Raw genomic sequence first — 24,900 nt, 5'->3', positions numbered from 1 at the left:
GTGGTTCAGGTCACTGCGGCGATCCAGGTTTGATTCCAGACCTGGCACACTGGGTTAAAGGATCTGGCATTGCCACTGCTGTGGCTCAGGTATCAGCTGTGGCTAGGATTCAACCCCTGGCCCAGGAACTTCCATATGCCACAGGTGAAGCAATTAAAAAAAAAAAAAAAGAAAGAAAAGAAAAGAAAAAAGAAATAAAAAGAAAATCTCCAAGTTCTCTGCTGTGGCATGTGTTCAATCCCTAGCCCAGGAACCTCTGCATGATGTGTGCATGGTCAAAAAGAAATAAATAAATAAAAACATGCAAGTTAAAAAAAAATAACATGAGATAACAATAACTGTAAATTTTGACACAAATATAAATGGACAGTATGTAAGTAAACACTTTCTTAAAAGTACATTCAAAGAATAAATGTGATTATCTTAGGAAAGTGGACTGAAGGGTGTTGAGTGGAAGTTGCAAAGGAGAATTTTTCCAAACTGTCTTATACTATTTTCTGCTCTGATGTATTTTTTAAAAATCTCCAGTCTTATTTTATTTTTTTGGTGCTTTGCAAATTCCTGTTTTTATAGATTTTAAAGATTTTAATAAATGATGTTAGTTAACAAAGAAAGTAGATAAGCAGATGACTTACCTTCATGTTCCTTAGGTAGTTTGAATTGTGTGAAAAATATTCCTTGATTTATCCTACTTTGAAAAAAATCACATCAATTGTGAGCACTTTAAAATGACCCCCAATTTATTTAAGCTCACAATTTTCACATATCCTTCAACCATATCTCAAATGTTGAATAATTCTTAATCGGATACTTTACTATGTTCTTAATTTTATATTATTAAATATAAGCATCAATCTGTACACCAATATGATGTGGGAAAAATTTTTCCCTTTGCAAAAAGTAGAATTAATCCATGCCTTAAACCTCTTCAACCCTCCGTTATCACCAGAGACTTAGCCTGGTTCAAATTAAGGGAAGAGTGGAAGCAATTTCTCAATGGTGAAAGTTTGAAAGCAGAAGAAATGATTTAATATATATATATGAAGAAAAATATTAACAATTACCACCAATTAGACAAAATGTTGTAGTAATACTGTGTAATGATAGCTTTAATCTTATCTACTAGTTACATAGCTTCTAGAAAATAGCCTTCTAGAAAACAAAAACACTAATTCAAAAAAATACATGCATCCTTACTCATAGCAACATTATTTACGATAGCCAAGATATGGAAGCAACCTAAGTGCCCACTGATAAATGAATGGATAAAAATGATGTGATATATAGATATGGATATATATTTATATCATATATATTTATATATTATATAGATAATTATGTAATATATAGCTATAAATATAGGAATATTACTCAGCCATAAAAAAGAATGAAATCTTGCCTTTTGCAATAATGTGGATGGAATTAGAGGGTATTATGCTAAGTAAGATAATTCAGAGGAAGGTAAATACCTTACAGGTTTCAATTATAGGTGGAATCTAAAACAAGTGAACAGACGTAGCAAAACAGAAACAAACATATAGATACTACATACAAATTGGAGGGGGTGGGGGGATGAATGAAACATGCAAGAGAGATTAAGAGGTATAAAATTTCAGTTTTAAGCCATGGAGATGTAATGAACAACCTAGGGTATATAATAATACTGCAAAAAATTTTTATGGTGACAGATAACTAAACCTACTGTGGTGATAATTTTGAAATGAATAAATATATCAAATCAGAAAAAAGCAAAAACAGAAAAAACACAGATGTGATCTATACCACTACCCTCATAAACAGCTTTATAAGTTTTTCATTTGCTATCGAAGAAAGAAAAACCCTTTCAGCTTGGTATTTAAGAACTTTCACCATCTCGCAACATCCTACTCTCATAGCCAAAACTCCTGCTGCTCTTCCTAATGCATCTTATATTCTGGCCACCATTAATGACAAAGTTTGATGAAGTGTTTCAGAAAAAAAGAGAATAAAATGGCCACAAAAATTAAACGCAATGCCTATTGCTAGAATGGATTCTGGAAACAAAAATAATCCATAAAAGGATATTATGAAAACAGTTGATAAAACTCAGATATAGTATGTGGATTATATTCCCATATTTTATTAATGTTTAAATTTCCTGGCGGTGATCATTGTATTGTGTGGTATGTAAAATAATGTAGGATGTTCCTATTGTGGTTCAGCGAATTATGAATCTGACTAGTATTCATGAGGACACAAGTTTGACCCCTGACCTTACTCAGTGGGTTAAGGATCCAGTGTGTGGTTAACTGTGATGTAGGTCACAGACGTGGCTTGGATCTAGCGTTGCTGTGCCTGTGGCATAGGCCGTCAACTGAAGCTCTGATCGAATCCTTAACCTGGGAACTTCCATATGCCGTGGGTGCAGCCCTTAAAAAACAAACCAAAAAAAGTAAAATTTACAGCTGTCCTTTTTACTATTCTTACAACTTTTGTGTAAGTTTTATATTGAAATATCCAAAGATAACATTTTTACTTTTGGTTTTCCAAAGAAAATGATAACTAATCTTTAAAATTGCTACTGTCTAGCACCAGAAAATACTTAGTTTTAAACCAGGGCTATCTTTGAGTTCCCTTCGAAGCTCAGTAGGTTACGAACCCAACTAGTATCTATGAGGAAGTGGGTTTGATCCCTGGCCTCATAAAGTGGGTTAAGGATCCATCGTTGCTGTGAGCTGTGGTGCAGGTTACAGATGTGGCTCAGATCCTGCATTGTTGTAGCTGTGGTATAGGCCAGCAGCTGCAGCTCCAATTTGTCCCCTAGCCTGGGAACTTCCATATGCCACAGGTGCAGCTCTAAAAACCAAAAAACCAAACAAAATAAACAGGGCTATCTTAAATTATATAGATATTCTCTTCAAAACAATAACCAAAAAAAAATTTTTTTTTCTTTTAGGGCCGCACCCATGGCATATAGAGGTTCCCAGGCTAGGGATCGAATCAGAGTTTTTGCTGCTGGCCTGCACCACAGCCACAGAAATACAGGATCCAAGCCATGTCTATGACCTACACCATAGCCCATGGCAACACCAGATCCTTAACCCACTGAGAGAGGGCAGGGATCAAACCCGCAACCTCATGGTTCCTAGTCATATCCGTTTCTGCTGTGCCGCGATGGGAACTCCCCACAAAAAATATTTAAACAAAATTTTCTTCTGTTAATCTGAAAAATTTAGTTGAGGTCCCTAATAAACCAAGTCTCAGTAAATAAGGCAATTTAATGACTATGATGTGATCTCTTCCAAAAAGAATTTCTTAACAAAAAAGAATGTCATTTTAGTAAATGGAAACTTTAAATTTGGGTAGAATGGTCAAGTACTTTACGTTTTCTATTGTATTTTAAAATATAAATATATTCCTAAAAGTAAATGCACAGCATTTCTTATAGTTTGTAGTAATTTAAAATAAAACTTGTATTCTTTATTTAATCACAAATCTCATTGGATGATTTTTCTTTAAGGAGGGAGGTTGCAATTTCAGGATATAATCATTTAAAGAAGTAGTTCTATTCTTTAAATTAAAGTAAAATTCTTTTTATCCTTTACCTAGAATAGTAACAAAGTGTTTTATACTATTTGATTCCAAAGTTTGAAGCTAAAAAAATCAAATTTTTATGGGTGATCTTGAGATATAAAAAGCATAGCTTTCTAATTTAAGCACCATGAGGAATCTCATTTTCCTGGAGGTAGCTAAAATTATTTAAGGCTTTTTATACTCTTCACAGAAGCCAAAGGAGTTCCTCCATGTGAACGAAACCAGATAAGAAAAGGTATCTATTCTATGAAAGAAAAGGCAAAAATAGATTTAGTCCACAAAGAAAGCTTGTGGGCAAAGACCCAATGTTAAATAAAATAAAAAGGATTTCCAAGATGGGTTTTGGAAAAGAAAAATCAAACTTACTATTTTTTTTCCCACATCATTAGCTACCAGAATTAAAGCATACATATTATTTTAACTATTATATTAATACTCTTTTACATGCTGTTTTTTCTAACTAATCAAAACCAAAAAAATGAAGTAAAAGCCATTTTAGTACTTTATAAAAAAGGGGCTCTGACTTTTCTTTTTGCATTGTAGTGCACAAGTTATGAAGCCAGTCCTCATTTCTATCCTTTTATCTATTATATAATCAACTGGGCCTCCTATTTTCATTCTTACTCCTGTGAACAGATATTTAGTTTATTATAAAGTAGTTTGACTACTGTAAAGTGTCAGGAGATAGTTTTTCACCTTCAGCATTATCACCTTGACACCAAACATTTCAAAATTGATTTTTTTCCTTAGATTTTGTGTTGGCTTGTTTGTTTTTTCTGACTTTGTATATTCTCAGGTCAGGGAAGCAACTTCTGGGACAAATACATAAAAGAGGGAAAAATAAATCTGAGAGCCACAAAATCAAATGCAATCCTGAAAGTGGGGATTTGCTTTAAAGAACACAGAAACGCGTCTAGAAGAGAAAATCAAGAATCAAGAAAAAATACTCAATCAAATAACCCAACAAAATAGCATTGAACCAACCTGACCTTTTAGAGGACTTCACATACTCAGGGATGAATTGGGTTGTGGGGATGCAACCCCACAGAGAACTAAATGTAATTCCCTAACCCAGGAATAAAGTCTTTTTAATTCCTGGAAAGCGGTGCAAATCCTCAGGTAGAGATACTCATAAAGGTCTAATTCAGTCACTGAGTTAGTTTGAGGTACTGGTTGTCTTTGTCAATTTTCATCTAGCTCCCTACAACAGACACAGAGCCAAAAGTGTCCCCTGTGTCTTTATCATCTCTGTCCATTTTTAATATGGGCTTCTCACATCATTAGACATTACTGTTGGCAAAGAGAATATCACATTGCTATGTAACTTGTAAATCATTACTTGTAGGCAAAAGTGTCAGGGAAGTGTAGTTCTGTTGATAGTATTCAATTAATGCAAGTATATTAAGTTTTGCTGTTAATACATAATAAAATATTTAAACTGGAATAAATGGACACAGATGATATACTTTCAAGAGATAGTTTTGTGTGTGTGATGGTATGCATTTGGCTTGCACATGTTATCTAATAATACATATATAATTGCTTTCTATATTCCAAAAATCACCAGTGGGAGTTCCTTGGTGACTCAGTGGGCTAAGGATCTGGCCTTGTCATTGCTATGGTATGGGTTTGATCCCTGGCCCAGGAATTTCCGCATGTCGTGGGTGCAGAAAAACAAACAACAAAAACTCAGAAAGCCTCCAATGGTTTATCTATCGCAGAGTAAAAAAGTATTATAACTATGGGATAAGCACATAAAACATGCTTTTCTGTGTAATACATTGACCTTGAAGTTTAAACTTTGTAAATATATTATTTTATCAAAGTTTTATTATAAGAAATTGCCTCAAAAGTTTCATATAACTGTGGGGATTGATAGATATATATTTTTTAAATTTAATAGGCACTATATTTTGTAAAAGAGTTTTAACAGAGGGTTGGCTTTGTACCTGTCACACATTCACAATTAGTTTGTAAGAAAAGATGACTTGGGGAAGATCACTTTCTAAAGACAAACATTTGATGTTCTCTTTAATTGGTTAAAAGTGCTACCAAAGAGACTGTTAAAACAAACAAAAATAAACAGGAAGAGAGGGTTATCTGCATAACTTCTATCCTAGACTTTCCTGATACTTAGCTGCCAAGACCTTCAAGAACTTAAAAATATTTCTTGGTACTGCATTTTGTAGTGTTGAGTCTGAATTAGAGACTATTTTTATTTTCCACCTGCTGTTTCAGTGTTAGGTTGTACCTTCCACCCACCCAACTTAGAAGCTGATATCTTAGGTGTAAATAGGCAGCAAGGTTAAGTCTATTAAACAACATATTTAGTATATAAATATATTTATCTTACTAAACAGGCGACAATTTTTAATTTTAAAATGCAGAATATTTTAGAGATTCCAAGAGGAAAGCATGTTCATTTTTCAACTTTGAGGTCACTAACATGATTAAAAATAAGAAAAAATTATACATCAGTTTCTCCAGCCTAGAAACGTGATTTATCACATTTCACATAAAAAAGTAATGCTCTAAAAGACTTATTCACCTCTAGTCTCAGTGGAGATATCAGTTTTCTGGCATAGCTGTGCAATCTTCCAAGAAAAATAATAAGTATGAGTGCCCAAATCATACATACATTTGGTCACATATGCGTTATTCATTTTGTAATTTACCTGATTAGACATCTTGCAAAAAAACAATTAACATACTTGTCATTTGTAATTACGTAGGAGAGCATGAACTCAAGACAACGTCAAACTCTCTTTACGATACCACCGTCACCAAAACAATGATGAAGAGGAAGTCTTTCACAGCCAGACATTGCCCCATCAATCAGCTTGCCGTCAGGAGAAAAATTGACTATGTCATGATATGGTTCTTAAAGAAAAAAGTAATAAATTCTATATAAACGGCAAGCTGCCAGTGTGGCTAATTTATTCATTATCCACCCTAGAAAAAATAATTGAGCCATGCTTTCTTTTCTGGTGCTTCATTACAGTTTAGCATGTCCCCTCCCCCACCCTTTCCCCCCACTTTTTTTTTTTTTTTTTTGGAGCCATCTAAGAATACTTATTAAAATAAATTAGCTTCAAACTTTTAACTTGTCTTAAAGAAAAACTAATCCACTTTTCTAGTGGGAGCAACATTGATTAAATAAACCCAGTTCCATGCAGAGCAAATTAATCCCTTTAGCCACAGTTTCCAACTGTAAGTGATGTTGTATCTGTATTAGTTTGAACAGAGTGTAATAAGCTGTAAATTTATAATTGGTATTAACTTATTTTAGTGTGCCTTTCTTTGTCTCTATGGGTGTCAGTCCTAACTTTTAAAAAAGTATAGCTGTGAACACTGGAAGTGTATATATTTTATACCTAATTATGTATGTATTTAATGAACTCGCTTTTTACACCATTGGTATTAATTAATTTTACCACAAGAAAACTTTAGATACTTGTGAGACGCCATGTTGTGGATCACATTTAAATTAAACTTTCTTAGACAACCCAATAGAAGAGTTCCCTGGTGGTTCAGTGGGTTAAGGATCCAATGTTGTCATTGCTGTGGCTCAGGTTGCCGCTGTGGCACAGGTTCAATCCTTGGTCCTAGAATTTAAACATGCTGGGCCTGCAGCAAAAAAAAAAAAAAAAAAAAAAAAAAAAATCCAACAAAATTCAAACAAAACGATAGAGGCATTTTCATCTTGAAATTTGAGATTCTTTAATTGTACAGTTTGGTTGCACCAATATCTATCAAAAATATTTTTTCATTTTTCTCATAATTTTAAAAGGGCAATACAGTAAATTATTTGCATTTATAACTGCCTTCAATTCCTTGTATATATGCAGGCTGCTCTTCCCATCAAAAGATTAAATTTATTTCTCCACTCTTTGAGTGTGGGCTTTCCCTCTAATTTCCTTGTCCCAAGGGAGTGCTATGGAAATGACACTACTCAGCTCCAGGCCAACGAAGTTTCTGTTTTTCATCCCCTTGGGATTTAGCCTCCACGTAAAGGATCTCAGTGTAGATTACTGAGTGAGATAATCCCAATTCCATACCTGTGAAGAGAGAAGCTTCTACTCCAGCTGAGGGTGAAGCCCACCAATGGGTGAAGCGATCCTGCCTGTTCAGCCTTAGCTGGATTCCCAAGTGAAGGAAGTATGTGTGATTTTGATCACCAGGATGTGGAACAGAAAAACCTAGAAGAGCACAGTCAAACTACAGAATGTCATATAATAATACGTCTCTAGGGACTAATCTGAGGGATAGTTTGTTATAAAGCAATATAACTGATAAAGGCATTTTCTTGTTGGAAATGTTAACAGGGAGGAAATGCATTGTTTTGGTATCACTAATACTCTAGAGTTAAATTTAAGATTTCTATTTTCCAAAAGTATTCATTCTCTCTCTCTCTCTCTGCCTACTCCCCACTTTGGATATTAACCCCTTGACCAATCCTCAGTAATTTCACTAATTAGCTTTGTAATTAATTTAGCAGCAAGATTTCAGACATTAATAATTTCTGCTCTCAGAAAATAAAATATTATGGGTTACTGTTCTAATACTCAATGAATTAAGCCCAAAGAGATATTTTGAGGAGAAAATGTGTTTCCCAATAAGGAGTTTTTGGCAATGGAAAATTACATGTTCATTTGTGAAGAGATAAAAATGGTTCAAAGTTGTATACTAAAAAATGCACAAAGCTATCCTTTACTCTGATTCCGGAGTGATGCATAGAATTTGTGATTTTAGCAATTGCGCTTCAGTGCTTAGCACTTTTTAATAACTCTCTATGTCTCTGTGATAAGGCTGCTCTCCACAGTATGGTACATAAGGTCTTTGTAATCTTTCCCTTACACATTTCTCTAGCATAATCTCTTTCCACTCCTTATTTTATATTCCATCAATTCTGATCTAGGTAACCTAGATAGATGGGTGCTGTTCCTGTGATTTTGCTTAATTTCTTCTCTCTGGAATGTGCTTTCTTTTATTCTTTATCTGTCCAACTTTTACTAATGCCTTAAAACTCAGTCAGGCCTTGCCTCTTCCCTAAAGTTTCCCTCACACCAATGTCCCCCAGCCTGTCCCTCCTTATCCATATAGATAGTGTTCAGTGCATACCTCCTCATTGCATTTATCACAGTGTTAAAGTTATATGCTCACTTGTCATTCTCTCCTATTTCTAGAAGAAAAAAATAAATAAATGGCACAACATATGGAAATCCAGGATAAGGTGGTTCTATAACCAAGTGACAGAAGTCAGGTAATAAATTTCCCTAAAGAATATGTTATTTAATATGTAGCAATAACTTTCTCTAAATTTTCTATTAGATTTTAAGTAACATCAGTGTCAATGCCATAAAATTGGTAAATTCCAATGTCTTGTCAATTCATTAATGGCTCATGTTGAATAATAGTCAATGCCAATAGAGTTATTTGGAAAAAATAAAAGTGCTTTTCTATTTTTCAAAATCTTAGGTTGGTGTCAACATGATTTTTGATTTCTCAAATTATAATGAATTACTGAGATTTGCTCATTGGGAATGAGAAGCTATTGAAAAACTTATTCCTAAAAATCCAATTATTGATCTTTACTATTTTAAATAATGATGTATTTGTTTGGTTGTGCATTTAAGATTTACCTAGAAGAGAATGGAAAATAAGGATATGAGCAAAAAAACATCATTTACTTGAGCAGTTTTAATACTACTATCTGGTCATTTGTAGCATACACTTTGTTACTACTAAAAGCAAAACACTATTTCCATTGTGATTTCATCATTTTACCAAGAAATTTCAGTTCTGAAGTTCTGATTTAAGATGATAGATTGAACGCAGATGCTTAGTTTGGTTTTGATCTGAAATTCTGTGTGTGTGTGTGCATGTGCATGCACACAAATGAGTGGGTGTTTCACAAGACTTCTTAGGGCCACACCCATGGCATATGGAGGTTCCTGAGCTAGGGGTTGAATCAGAGCTTCAGCTTCCGGCCTACACCACAGCCACAGCAATGCAGGATCTGAGCCACATCTGTGACCTACACCACAGCTCACTGCAATGCTGGATCCCAGATCCCAGATCCACTGAGGGAGACCAGGAATCAAACAGACAACCTCATGGTTACTAGTCAGATTTGTTTCTGCTGTGGCACAATGGGAACTCCCAGAGTAAATTTTTTTTTAATTCTGCATAACAGAGTTGAGTGGCAACTGATTTAGTACAGTCAAGAATCTTCCTCCAGCACAGGACAATATTGAAAAATAACCTAAACTGCAAAGTCCTCAAAATGATAAGGAATTCACACACTCTGTATCTGTGGAAATGGGAATGGAGTGGAGGGGGTTAAAATAAAGACTGGCTTAAAACAGCTTGAAAAATATTTAGGTCTCCATATCTCTTTTCCACTCTTGGAGGCACAAAGTGACCTCCACATGCTCCGTTCCCACATTCCTAGTCTGGGCAGTTATTCCTGAAGGTGAAAAATAAAGGGTCTTTTCTAGGAAACATTCAACAGAGATTCTTTTCTGTGCTTGTTTTGTCTTCACTACAAGTTTACAAAGTTCCTGCTCATTCCTTCAGGCAGAGCCTGAGGATAGCTCCAGAGAAGTGGTGGCTTTGGTTTCTCTTGAGAGCTGAGGGTGGCTCATGAGGAGGTTTGAGGCAGAAAATAAAAGTTATCCGACTCACTGACCATATTCCTATTGGACACAAGCCCATGGCCCATTCTGCCATCCTGTGAGACCCAACTGTGATGAGCCCTGTGTTTCTAATAACTTGTGTTTCCCCAACTGAATTATGCAAAAAAGACTCCCATAAACTTCTAAGGAACCTGACTCTAGATAGGGCTCCAGAGATTCTATACAAAGTATTCATAGGAGCTTCTAACCAGTATTGACATTAAACTTTCAATAGGGAGGTACATATTGGTACGTAGTTTTACAAAGCTAAACAGAATGTGGTTTGAGCTATACATTTGTGATGGATAGAGATGAAAAGAAAATCAAGGGGAAAAGAACAAAAAAAGAACATCGGGGAGAATAATTAATACAAAAATTAGGATAGTAGAAATGTAATCACTTGAAACAGGGAATGCTGAGGAGCTAGTAGTTTTCTACCTTTTTAGTATTGTGAAGAAGTGAGCACATTTTATTATTGTGATTATGAGCATTAGTTAAACAATATACAAAGGGTATATATTCTTCTTATGATGTATTTCACAATAAAATTATATTTTCCATTTCTAATGGATCAAAGTACATATTTCTTGAACATGATGTCTAAGCATTATATTATTAATGAGCTATATTATGGTTTCATAAATGATTAAAACATTAATGAAACATTAGATTGCCAACACTGAAATCTGAATTAAGTAATAAAAATATAATAAAAAAATGTTGCCTCATGCTTTTCCCTTTCTAAAGGTGATTGTTAAGCTTCCTTTTAAGAGTTCACAGTTTGCTAAGATTTACAGAATAAACCACTCTGAATGCTATATAAATGCCAGTTTGGAAAGTGGCTGTATGTTTTAAGTCAAAACTGATTTACACTTGGAAATGGTTCTATAAAGGATGTTGGATTGTTTTTCATTTTTATTTTAACTTATTTTTAAAAGTAAATATTAATTTTAGTATAGTTTTCAATTTACAGAAAATCTATGGAAAAGATAGTACAGAGAATTCCCATATATCCACAAACAGCTTCTCCTATAAGGAACACTATACTTTAGTATGGTACACTTGTCATAATTAATGGGCAGATGAATCAATAATTAATGAACAAATAGTGCTACATTATTAGAAATTAATGCTTTATTCAGATTTCCACAGTTTTTACCTAATATTGGTTTTCCATTCCAGAAAATATTACCTGTAATTACCATGTCTCCTTGAGCTTCTCTTAGCTATAACAGTTTCTCAGAACTTCCTGGTTTTTAGTGACTTTGATTGTTTTGATTGGTTAGGCACTTTTTAGGATAGTCCTCTATTAGAATTTGTCTGATTTTTTTTTTTTTTCTCATGATCAGCCAGAGTTTATGGGTGTTTTGGAAGGAGACAGAGAGATTAAAAACCATTCTTATCACTTCCTATAAAGGATGCATACTGTCAACATACTTGATCACAGCTGGTGTCAACATTGAACACTTAGCTGAGGTTCTGCAGGACAGGTTTCATCATTGTAAAATGTTTTTGCTTTTGTTTGTTTCCCATCTTTTTGTACTGTACTCTTTGGAAGTCACTACATGAGGCACACACTTAAGTAGTAGGTGTTATTCTCCATTTCCTTGTATTTACACATACAATATGGAATTCTTCTGCACAGGAGACTTGGTTATTCTCCATTATTACTTCAACCATTTTTTACATCAATATGGCTTTCTGGTTATTTATTTTATACCTGGGATTATTTTGTTGTTCAGAGTTTTCCAGCTTTTATCCACTGGGAGTTTTTTCAGTTGGCTCTAATGCCTCTTTTATATAACACCATTATATTTTCATGGAGTACTTCCATGTTTCTTTCCTTTGTTAATAGAAAATGTTCCAGTCACATCTTATATATTTCCTGCTCCAGTCCTAGAATTAACTACTTCTTCAAGAAGTCTTGCTTTCTTTTATTAAAGAATGATATTAGAAACCAATATCTGAGTGGTAGGTATGCTCTTGGCATGTCTTATGTCTAAGGATTCCCAGGTGGAAGAGCAAGGAGATACATGCGAGTATACAAACATATTCATGCATAAATATCTATAAATATTTAGATATGCTTCCATCTGTATCTATATTAAGCTAAACACGAGTTCATACTAATTTCTCCAACTCTAAAATCCAGTTAAATCTTCCCTGCTTGCTTATCTGTAACCTTCTAATCCAAAAAAGATTAGCCTGGTTCTCACTGCACACTACCCATTTATTCATATATTTAATTTCGTATATTTGTATGTATATGTGGCTTTCATATATATATATACATGTATGTATATGTTTATCACTTTTATTTTTATTTATTTACTTATTTATTTATTTATTTTCAGGGCCACACCTGCAGCATATGGAAGTTCCTAGGCTAGGGGTTGAATCTGAGCTACAGCTGCCAGCCTTTGCCACAGCCACAGAAACATGAGATCCAAGCTGTGTCTACAACCTACACCACAGTTCACGGCAAAACACAATACTTAATTCACTAAGCGAGGCCAGGGATCAAACCCACATCTTCATGGGTACTAGTCAGATTCATTTCCATTGTGCCACAAGGGAACTCTCTGTTTATTGCTTTTAAAATTAACACATGACCTTATGAAAAAAAACTTTAATTAACTAATACACAGTTCATATTTACTGTTTCTTTTTGCCATTGATCTTAAAGACTCCACCAATTTCCAAAATTGATAGTTAGATTTTTGACCAAGAAACTAATGTCTAATTTTAATGGAAATAATCCTAATGCAAGATCTAAATCAAGCATTCAATCAGCTCTAAATGATCAACATGCAAGAAAAAAATGTTATTTACGTGTATATAACAAGTGTAGAGAATGCAAATTTTAGTAGGTTTGGGAAACTGCTTGGAGGTTCCAGAAGAGAGTTCTCTAGCTCAGGAAAAGAAGCTATGTGTGTAAAATGCAATGGAGCTTTAGAATCTTGGTGAGCATTGGATTTCGAAGCAGACAACATTTTTATGGTAACAGATAAAAAATTCAGTAAGGTAATCCAGGCTTAAATAGTAAAGTTTTCTAATAATTATTTGATATAAGTGAACTTATGTGCTGGTAACTAATTTAGCGTGTTGGTTAAACATGTCTTTCTCACTTATCTGAAATCCCTTTCACCAAAACACACCAAAAAACCCAATAATACTTAGTGTATGGTAATATATTTGCCTATTTACATTTTTCTTAGAAAATTTAATTTGGCAAAGAAGTCAACTTATCAGCAAAATAAGTTTAAAGTCCTAACAAGAGAAGGGATTATTGCAAATGTCTATCTTCTACATTCCACCTCAACCAACCACCTCAATCCTAATCACTTTCACATCTATTTAATTTAAAGGTAAATGAGGTTAGAAATGTGACCTATTGAGAACTGGTAAGCTGAATAAGAGATATAATTGAAAGGAGCATAAAGTATAAAATTACCTTTTATTACCACCAGAACATTATGGACTTACATAAAGTAGGAAAACTGATACCATAATTTGGTCCCACAAGTTTGCTTTTAACATTTGAAGAGAATTCAAAATAGCCTCTAAGCATCAAATTAAAAACAAAGAAAAAGTTAGTTTCTCATTTAGATACTGTAATCATGGAATTAACGAATCAAAAATAAGCCTATGAATATAGAAACACACTTTCAAAACAAGAAAATCTTCTTGGCCACTTCTGTTTGCTGTTAAATATTCCTCCCTTTGAATTCTGAATTATTGTTTCCCTTTTTATAACTCTCTTTTTCTGTATCTCTGTCTATCTTTCTCATATAAATGATTTGTAACATTTAAATAAGAAATCTTGCAGTTATAAATATTAAAGAATATTTAATTATAAATTTAGAAAAGTCATCATCATATATATCTGAACTTTTGCAGAAAATTGATAATTCATGGTTACCAGATACTTTCTTTTGGAGTTCTTCAAGCTTGGATCTATGTCTTGTGCATATTTTCACTTTAGTAACATTGTATATACTAAAAATGTAATGTTTATTATTTGATTGAAATAGTTATTAATTTAATAAAATGCTAATTTTAACACTTGAAAATTGGACACATAATATATTTTTGTTCAGCTAAAAATCAAATGTAGATATGGATTGAAAGCTCTACTCAGCACTATAAATTTATCAATATAACAATATTTTTCAATGCATATAGTTTTGTGAAAAATTAAAAAGAATTAAGAATTCAAGATTATTCATAGATTCCTTGTAAATTTCAACATATGAAATCTGTAACACCAACCATTGTTATAACTTTGTATTATTATAACTAGTATTATTCTTACATTTTTTATTTTGACATTTTCTATTTTGACAATTTTTTCTCTTTAAAGAAGAGAAAACAAAAACTAAGATGTAGAGCAACTCAGATATAGGAAAATTAAACCCAGACACCTGGATGAAAGTAGAACAAACTGTTTTTCCATAAAATAAGATATTATTTCTTTCTGCTCTGAAACTATAAATATAGAAAATAACGACTAAAAAATTATATTGCACAAAAAAACATACAAGCTGATGATTATAGATACCTAAAATATTAAAGGTGTGTATCTCTTGGAAGAGGCAAGTATAAGACAAATAGTGAAGTTGACATGTAGATGAGTAGAACAGGGAAAAAGCAGGGAAAGTATATTTTTTGAGTTGGAGATGCCATTTATTAGATTTCTTGGACTTATTGGAAAACTATCCTCTAAAGGGACTTAGGCATGGACAGGAGGAGAAATCAGAGGACACCCCTGAAACCTCCCCTTCAGTCCCAGGTAAGAGGAGTGACTCATTGCTGAGATGGGTCACTAGGAAAACCAGCTTTTGCTCTTCTGATAAGATCTGAATAGACATTTCTCCAAAGAAGATAGACATATGGCCAAAAGAGCACATGAAAAAATACTCAACATCACTGATTATTAGAGAAATGCAAATGAAAACTACAATGAAGTACCACCTCACACTAGTCAGAATGGCCATCATTAATAAGTCCACAAACAACCAGTGCTGGAGAGGGTATAGAGAAAAGGGAACCCTACTACGCTATTGATGGGAATGTAAATAGGTACAACCACTATGAAAAACAGTATGGAGGTACCTTAGAAAATTAAATGTAGAACTACCATATGACCCAGCAATCCCACTCTTGGGCATATATCCAGACAAAACTTTCCTTGAAAAAGATAGCATGCACCAGTATATTAATTGCAGCACTATTCACAATGCCGAGACATGGAAACAACCTACATGTCCATTGACAGATGAATGGATTAAGAAGATGTGATATAAATATGCAATGGAATACTACTCATCCATTAAAAAGAATGAAATAATGCCATTTGCATCAACATGGATGGAACTAGAGACTCTCATATTAAGTGAAGTAAGTCAGAAAGAGAAAGACTATATGATATCACCTTTATCTGAAATCTAATATACAGCACAAATAAACCTGTCCACAGAATAGAAACTCACAGATTTGGAGAACAGTCTTGTGGTTGCCAAGGGAGAGGGGGAGGGAGTGGGATGGACTGTAAGTCAGGATTAATAGATGCAAACTATTGTATTGGAATGGATAAGCAATGAGATCCTGCTGTATAACCCTGGGAACTATATCTAGTCATGTGTGATGGAGGATAATGTGAAAAAAAAGAGTATATTATGTATATATGACTGGATCACTTTGCTGAATAATAGAAAATTGACAGAACACTGTAAACCAACCATAATGGAAAATATAAAAATCATTTTAAAAAAGGATGGTGGCAGTCTATCTTTTCTTGCTCTGCTTCCTTGTTTGTAAAATGTAAAAATCATAGCCATGATTTGCACCCCTTCCTAGGGTTTTTCAGAGAAATAATCTTTAAAAGCTAAGCTGTCTAGCAGAGACACACCAGGCTACTTGTAGAGATTTTTGTTCAGGTGTCAAATTTGATCACTTTTGCTTTGAACTACATTTAAGATGTCTCCTGGCTTCACCTTTAAAAAAAATGTTTATTAAATGCACTTCAGTGCTTATTAATAAAATCTTTGGTAAGTGCAGTTTTCCATCCAGAATCTATCTTAGTAACAACCAAATTCAAACTCACACATTTCACAGCTGGAAGCCAAGATACTAAGTAATTTGCATCTTGACAAAGGGTGGTTTAGAGGCAGGGAGAGAACAGAAACTTGTTTGGTCTTCCTAACCTCTAATCGGAATTTTTTATTTATTAAAATTTATTTTAGGTGAATCTTCACTATATGGCATGTTCTGTGAATGAAGAAATCAGCAAATAATGTAGAGTCCTTTTCCACATTAAGTATATAATCTACTATATATCAAGCAAAATACCATATGTCAAAATATTTAAAAATTATAAATCATTATTAAATAATATATATTTTAACCTTTTATTTTGCCAGATACATCTTCATAACCAGTCAGTTTTGAATTTAGAATTGTTGGATTTCTGAGAATTCCAGCCAAGAATATTATATGTATATGTATATATGATTCTTGCTCAGCTGAGGTCCTAGCCCCCAGCGCCCAATCTTTCTACACACAAGTTCCCACACCCCATTTCCTTCCTAAAACTTCCTTCAGTCTCACACTATGATGTTTCTCTACTGCACATTTTGGCATCTCAAACCACATTTTCAAGTTTCACCCACATCTACACTTCCTTTTGGCCATTTTGGGGGTTTAGTGGTTGGTCCACCTTCAAGAGAATCAAGCTTGTGGCTTGAACAGGGAACTCCAGGGTTCTAGGTCCTTGAATTGTGGTCAGATGACAAGACAAAAGCAAACTATAGGCAGATCTCCTTGACCCCACAGACTGTTCAACCTATGGGAAGAGGATATTCACAAAGGAAGATCAGAATGGAACCTCTACGGCAGAGGTCCCATGTAGAGACCTTTCTTACCTGAATCTAAACATTTGACTGGGTCACTTTGCTGCATATCAGAAATTGACAGGATGTTGCAAATCAACTGTAATAGAAAAAATTAAAATCTTAAAAAAAAAAAAACCCATTGTAGTGGGCAAAGAGGACAAATGTGGAATAAGTCACTACCTAAAAAGCAAAAATATACCAAAAAACCTCACAACAAAATGCCACAAAATTTCAAAAACTTCTTAATAGCATATTAAGTAAGAAGTATATGATAATAGGAAAGTATAAAACGATAGGGATAAGAAGGTGGAATCTGCCTTTGACTGGGTAGAGAGGACAGGCTTCCGTGGCAACAGTTGAGAGACATGTGATGAGTTAATTATGTAAAAGATGGGTTCAGGAGGAGAAAGAACAACTGGTCCAAGAAAAGAAAATAGTCTATGGAGAATGCAAAAAACACTGTCTTTGAAAGTGCCTGAAGAGGAAATGAGTTTCAAGTTTGAAGAAACTAATTTGAAGTTAAGTAAATTTGCTGTAATATATAAAGGATTTCTCTGACCAAAGACAAATGGCATCTATGAGCAAAGAGATTCTTGAAATAAAATTCTGTTAATAAATAGAGACAGAAAGCCAGTAACTCCAAGTCAGTATGATGGACTTAGTGCTATGTAACAAAGTTGGTTGTGACAATTTATGTGACTGGAAGTGCAAATAGATCCTAACATCTTAGCATTCTGATTATACTTTGAGAAAAAAAAAATGTTGCTAATTGTAATTTTAGAGCTCTAATATAAGGCAGCAAAACCTCGTGGCTGGCTAAGATAAAAAAGTATTATTTTGTCACTAAAATATTCAGTGTCCTCTACAATGTGCTGGATCAATTTCAAAATTGCATAAAAGTATGATGGTTAAATTTTATGTGTCTATTTGGTCAGGCTATGGTGGCTAAATGTTTGGTGAAATGCTAGCCTAGGTGTTGCTATGGCAGTATTGATAAATGAGATTAACATCTTCAGTTGATTTGAAGTAAAAGAGATTATGCTTGATAGCAGGGATGCCCTCATCCAAACAGTTGAAGGCTTTAAGGTGAAAACTGAGGTTTCCAGAAGAAATTCTGTGTTAAGACTATAACATCAACTCTTGCCTGAGTTTCTAGACTTGCTGGTGTGTCCTACAAATTTTAGACTTAACAGCTCCCAAAACTTTGTGAACCACTTCTCAGCAGAACCTTGACTAATAAAGGCAATGAAACAAATCCGATTTTTTTTCTTAAATTTTCCTAGTACTTAGAGGAGGATTGGTGAACTCCTCTGAGTATATGCTTTGTCATACTACATGAATGATTCAGGATAAAGATTCTAAAAGAAGGCACTAGTTTTTCTATTATTACCACAAGGAGTTATCAAGAAATTAATCAGAAACCTAGAGATATATAGCATTTCCTGCCCAAACCCATAAAATCTGGTTGTATGGAATAGAATAAATTTGCAACTCCAACAGTCAAAGTTAAAGTCCAAGAGAATATTCTGGCCTATGAAACTTAAAAGTTAAATTTTAAGCCCTAGGATTAGTGAATTTTGGTTGGGTTTGGATATCTCAGGTAGCTTTCATAGTAATCTTTTAGAAATATGACAGATGTTCCTATAACTGTAAATTGTAGAACAAATTTTATGGGCAAATTACTATTATTGGTAAAGAATAAAGTATTTATAGAGAAGCTGTGTTCTAAGAATCTATGAAAGAAAAAGGCAGTTACAAATAACGTAGTTTTAAAGAAAATCTAACTACTGAATGTAGTAATTTTATGTTTAATATCTATACTGATACAGATGTAGATAAGAAGATATAGTTATGCCCTCAGTCCAGAATTTTGATAATTTTTTTAGGGCCACACTGATTATGGAAGTTCTCCGGCTAGGAGTTGAATTGGTGCTGCAGCAGCCAGCCTATACTACACCAGATCTGAGCCACATCTGCAACCTACACCACCTTTCATGGCAACACTGGATGCTTAGCTGCACTGAGTGAGGCCAGGGAGTGAACCTGCATCCCCAAAGATACTAGTTAGGTTCTTAACCTGCTAAGTCATGACAGAAACTCCTATGATAAATTTTATATATTTAAGATAATTACAAGCTTCATATACTGTTATTAAAATATTAAGTAAAAAGGGACTCGGAAAAGAGTAAAAATATCAAATAAACTAACCAGAGAATTAACACACATACCATAATTCAGCTTCAACTTTGACTCACAATCAAGGACAAAATATTGTATACAATATCTTAGATTTTCAGCTAATTTTGATAGATGTTCCAAAATCTATCTTCTAATCTTCCAAATGTTCAGATTCAACAAAGACTAATTATATCATTTTATCATGAAATCCATGCATGTTAACTTAACGAAATTCTTCTTTTTTTAACACAGAGAATTAACCACAACAAAAAAGGGATGCATAAATAATTCCAACAACCAACAAAATCACCATGAATAACTGTGGCTGGCAGATTCTAAGGTCACCTGCAACAATCTCTATGGTCTGGGTTTCACCCTCTAATATTAGCTACCTCTGGTGTGTAACAACATATGAAGGTTGTAATTGTCTTAAGTATATAAAATTGCTTCTAACTAAGAGAATATGACAAAGGTGGTGGATGTCACTCTAGTGACTAGATTATCAAGGACAGTAACTTCCATCTTGCTAGAAACTAACTCTATTGCCTGCTGAAAGGGTAAGTTTTGGTAAAGCAAGCAGCCAAGCTGGAGAGGTTCACATGGTAAGAAACTGAGGATGGCTATGGCAAAAGTCAGCAATGTATTGAGGCCCTGGGCCCAACAATTCGTGAGGAAACTAATTCTGCCAATAAGCATGAAAGCTTGAAAGTGGATCTCTTCCTGGAAGAGCCTCTGGATGAGACCTCTGCCCTTGTGGGTCCCTTGATTGCAGTTGTGAGGCATCTTAAAGCAGAGATCCCATATAGCCATGCCTGGACTTGGAACCCAAAGAAATGGGCAATTTGTTAACCTGCTTAATTTGTGGTAATTTGATAATTTGCTTTGAATGGATGTTTTAAATATGCATGATTCAGTAACACCATGCATTGGTTACTTGGAAAATTATTGGTTCATTAAGTTATGCTGATCTTCAAAAAGTTGACACTTTTCATTTACAATATTAAAAAAATAACATCACTACTAATTTCATCAGAAAACTTATTTAAATATCAGGAAGCTGTCAACCTAACATTGGTAGATACCCATTTTCTAAAATTCAAATTATTGCTTGAAAACTTAAATTTCATTATTGACATCAAGTGTTATCAATTATTTTTCTTAAAACTATAGCATCACTTTCTTTGATAAATGCAAAAGCCTGATCAATCATAGTTTTTGTGCAGTCATTATTGTAAGAAAAAAAATGATATTCCATGAAAAATGCGGCTAGCTCAACTCACCAATCACAAAAATCATATAAGTGCTTTTCATAGTGAAAGAATATAGAAAAGTTTTTGGGTTGCATCACACTTCATCACACAATATATTAAAAGGGACATGTACCCAAAGGCCAAGATTTAATAAAATCAGCATTTTTTTACCATCTTATCAAGATATTTTTAATTAAAACTGGTATTTCATGTACTGCAAAGGCATGGCAGTGAAGAATAGAAATACTATCAGTATGATTTGTTTCCCCTGACTTAATTTGTGCTAAGATGCCAAAAATTTAACCCAAGTTTGCTTTTGCACTATCATGCAAATGTCAACACAATGAAATTAGCAAATAATGTATTTTGACTTAATAGATGTCCTGAGTCTTAGGAATTCACAGTGGTGTTAAGGACTGCACTTTGAAAACTGTTATTTATACTATAGATTCAGATCCATAGTCTTTCTCTACCCCTTGTTAGCTTGATTTCAACTTATATGGCCAAGGGTAAAGTTCAAGGATGGTTAGCTGAGGCAGCAGACTCCTATAAAGATAAAAATCCCAAAATCAGGAGATTAATGCTAAGAGGACAGACACCAAGGGGATGGATTGTGCCATTCACCCTCTAGGGACCTGTCAATGCAGCTAAATTCAGTAAAACCAAGGGGTAGAAGACATAAGGAAATATTATGTCTTATTCCAATTTATTTATGCTGTTGGTGGGTTTGCCAGAGGAAAAATTACATGCCCCATATACAAGAAGCTCTCGGCTTGGTTTTACATATTTTTTATAAATTCAAAATTCCTTCCTCCCTTGCTTCTCCATAAGTCTGTCCCTTTATCCTCCATGGAGGTTTATTCTGCAGTCTCATAGTACAATGACTTAAAATCCTCATCATCCATCATGTTAAATCTATCATCAACATTTTTCTTAACAACCTAACCCAGATCTTACAAATTTCTGTGAGTATCTCAACATATTTTTAGCAAGTCAAACATACTGTGTGCCGGACTTTGCAACAAGAATTAGATATACCCTTGAGGAATTACTTAAACTATATGTAGAAAAACAGAAATGCAAGAGATACACTAAGATTTATAATGTCAACAATGTTTAATAGTAGGAAGTTAGTTAATATTTGAACTCAATAAATTCTTAATTTAATGCTTCTGCATGAATACATATTATTAATATTGATAACTATTTTAGATACATATTTTAGATAAGGATGATCTTATTGAAACGAGATATTAGAAGAGGAAGACTACTTTAGCCCACATGTGACAAACAGGATTCATTTCATAATGGTAAGAAAATAAATATTTCTCTAAAAATCAATGGAATTTAATATTGTAGTGTTTCTGGTTATTAATATATACTATATAACTTGAATCTAAAGACATAGAATAATGTGAATGACCTCATGTTGCTTTTATTCTTCTATGACTTGCTGCTTTTCCATTAGTATTTGAGATTCATCAATGTCAAAAAATAAAATTTTCTTCATGTAAAAAAAAAGAGAATAATAATTTTGCAAATATATCTGATGGTATTAGGCAGTCTATAACACAATGCTGGGCTCCTGAACTGAAAATATCCAATTTGGGAAAGGCTGTTCCCTGAAAGAAAAAGTGATGTTCTCATACCAGAAGGAAAAACAAATACTGTATAGAAAAAAAATGACAGGAGTTCCCATCGTGGCGCAGTGGTTAACGAATCCGACTAGGAACTGTGAGGTTGCAGGTTCAATCCCTGCCCTTGCTCAGTGGGTTAAGGATCCGGCGTTGCCGTGAGCTGTGGTGTAGGTTGCAGACGCGGCTCGGATCCCGTGTTGCTGTGGCTCTGGTGTAGATTGGTGGCTACCGCTCCGATTGGACCCCTAGCCTGGGAACCTCCATATGCCACGGGAGTGGCTCAAGAAATGGCAAAAAGACAAAAAAAGAAAAAAATGACAGAACTTTATTACAGATACTACTTATTTGTCTATGTATTAAAACTATTTTTTTCTTTTGATTTAATAGACTTGGTGTAAAAAAAAAGGGACAGTGATTCCCAGATACTGGCTATGGCTGGGAATTTGATTAGGAGAAAATTCTGTTTTAAACTAGAAAGTCAAATATAGCCTCATTTTAAAAAGTGAAATTTATCAGAGACCAATGTGCACATTTGAGGAAAATTATTAAGGTAAAAGAGAACATTCTGTGCAGAGGTTCTGAGGTAGAAACAAACTCCATTCATTGTTAAGTATAATCAAGAAATCAGTGCTACAAAAGGAGAGTAAACAAAGGAATGAATGATAGGAGGCAAAGGTAGAAAGGAGTGGGATCCTGTGTTCTCTCACACTACTGCAAGAACTTGGGAATTTTTTTTCTAAGGTGAAAAACTAGTAAAAGTTTTTGATCGTAGGTTACATCTTTTTCTCTAAGCATGAAAATACTGTATAGGATAATGACAGCCTTGAAAAGGTTAAAGACTAAGGGAAGAACACAGTTTGATATCTATTTCTGTAATTAATACCAGAAAAGAGGAAATATTATGGATATATTTTGAAAGTAAAACTAAAATTTGCTGATGGATTGGATACAGAACATGAGAGGAAGATAAGGGTCAAGAAGGACTTCAATATTTTGTCTGAGCAACTGGAAGCAAAGAATTGCCTTAAACTCTACCTTTGCTAAAGATGATCAGGAATTCAAATTAATTGAGAATACCACTGCAAATCAAGATGTGTAAGAGGAGTAGACTTTGGTTTCTAGCCATGGCAGAGTAACTGGTATCACACCTGTGCTCCTGAAGTAAACTATATAAAAATGGACAAAACATGTGGATCTATTTTCAAGCATTGGACAGTATGCATCACAGAGCTATGATGGCAGTCTTGCAGAGCTAGGAAGGTGAAATCAAGATCTGCTGAAATAGTTAAAATTTGTGGAACAAGTTACTAGAGAGTAGGGAGGTACACAGAAAGTAGCCACAGAAGCATGTGAATATTCTCTGGGGTTATTATTATTATTATTTTTTTTTTTTGAGGGCAGGATTGCTTGTGCATAGAACAAAACTCTGAGGTCTGAAAGAGAAAAGCTGCTTGGAAGCTGAGATCATAGCAGAGTCTCCAGAGGTCATGATATAAGGAAAGATTATAATTATTGCATTTCCAATTAGAATTAGATCTTGCCAGGCAGTTTATCACTCACTTGAGATTCCAAAAAGCCATTCTGCTGAAGTTAGTACAATGTCCTTCCTTGACTGAAAACACAAGCACAGAATTAAAAAGAAAGAAAAAATAAATAGATATGCTGAAGCAGAGAATAAAACCAAATATGACTTTGATCAAAAAGATTCTTGACAAAATAAAAATCAATAATCTTTGAGTGAGCTCAGTATAATCCAGATATCCTACAAAGTATAATCCACAATATCTAGCATAACATATTTGCCATGTGAAAATGCAGGAAAATATGACCCATTACAAATTAATAAGAACTTTATAAAAATAAAATTTGAGATGACAGCAGGTGTTAACATTGACAGGTAAAGAATTTTTAACAGCTGTTATAAATATGATTAAAGATTTAAAGGAAAAGACAGTCACAATGAGTGAATGCATGTAAATACATGGGGATCCTTCAATACTGCAAAATAAAAGATGAGTGAACTTGAAGATAGAGCAATAAAATAATACCTAATTTGATGAAAAGAAGGGAAAATATTCGGAAAATTGCACAAAGCATCAGTGATTTGTGGGAAAATAGCAAGTGATCCAATACAGGTGTAATTAAATCTAAGATAAAGAAAACAGAGTATTAGAGCTGAAGAAATATCCATGGAAATATCACCAAATTTATGAAAAACGTTAATGTGCACATCTTAGAAGTTAATGTACCTCAAAAAAAGTAAAATAAAATAAAGCCATACGTAAGCATATCAAAATCATATTTTGCAAGACCAAAATACATTTTAAAGGCAGCACAGTAAAGGGCATATTATATATAGGGAAAGAAAAATAAAAATAAAACTGATGGCTGATTTCTGATCATACAGAAATGTGGGAAAGGAAAAAATATCTTTAAGGTGCTGAATAAACGTTTATATTAATCATTCCAGAGTTTATATCCAAAAAGAGTAGCATTTATCTGGAAAAATAAAGATAAGGGGGAAATATAAACATTTGTTGACAGAAAAGTTATACTAAAGGTAATGCTCTGGAAAGTTCTTCAGGTTGAAGGGACATTATGCCAAATAGAAAATCTGAATGAGTATATATAATACATTTTAAAAATTTATATGGGGTAGTTTAATAATAAATATAGGTACAATAGGATAAGT

The sequence above is a fragment of the Sus scrofa genome, chromosome 6 (genome assembly GCF_054392235.1).
Source record: "Sus scrofa isolate SSC_HxYL_T2T_F1_AM1 chromosome 6, Sscrofa_HxYL_maternal_Yorkshire_Landrace_v2.0, whole genome shotgun sequence".
Classification (NCBI taxonomy): domain Eukaryota; kingdom Metazoa; phylum Chordata; class Mammalia; order Artiodactyla; family Suidae; genus Sus; species Sus scrofa.
The sequence above is the reverse complement of the archived record's forward strand: the minus strand, read 5'-3'. Positions refer to the sequence as shown.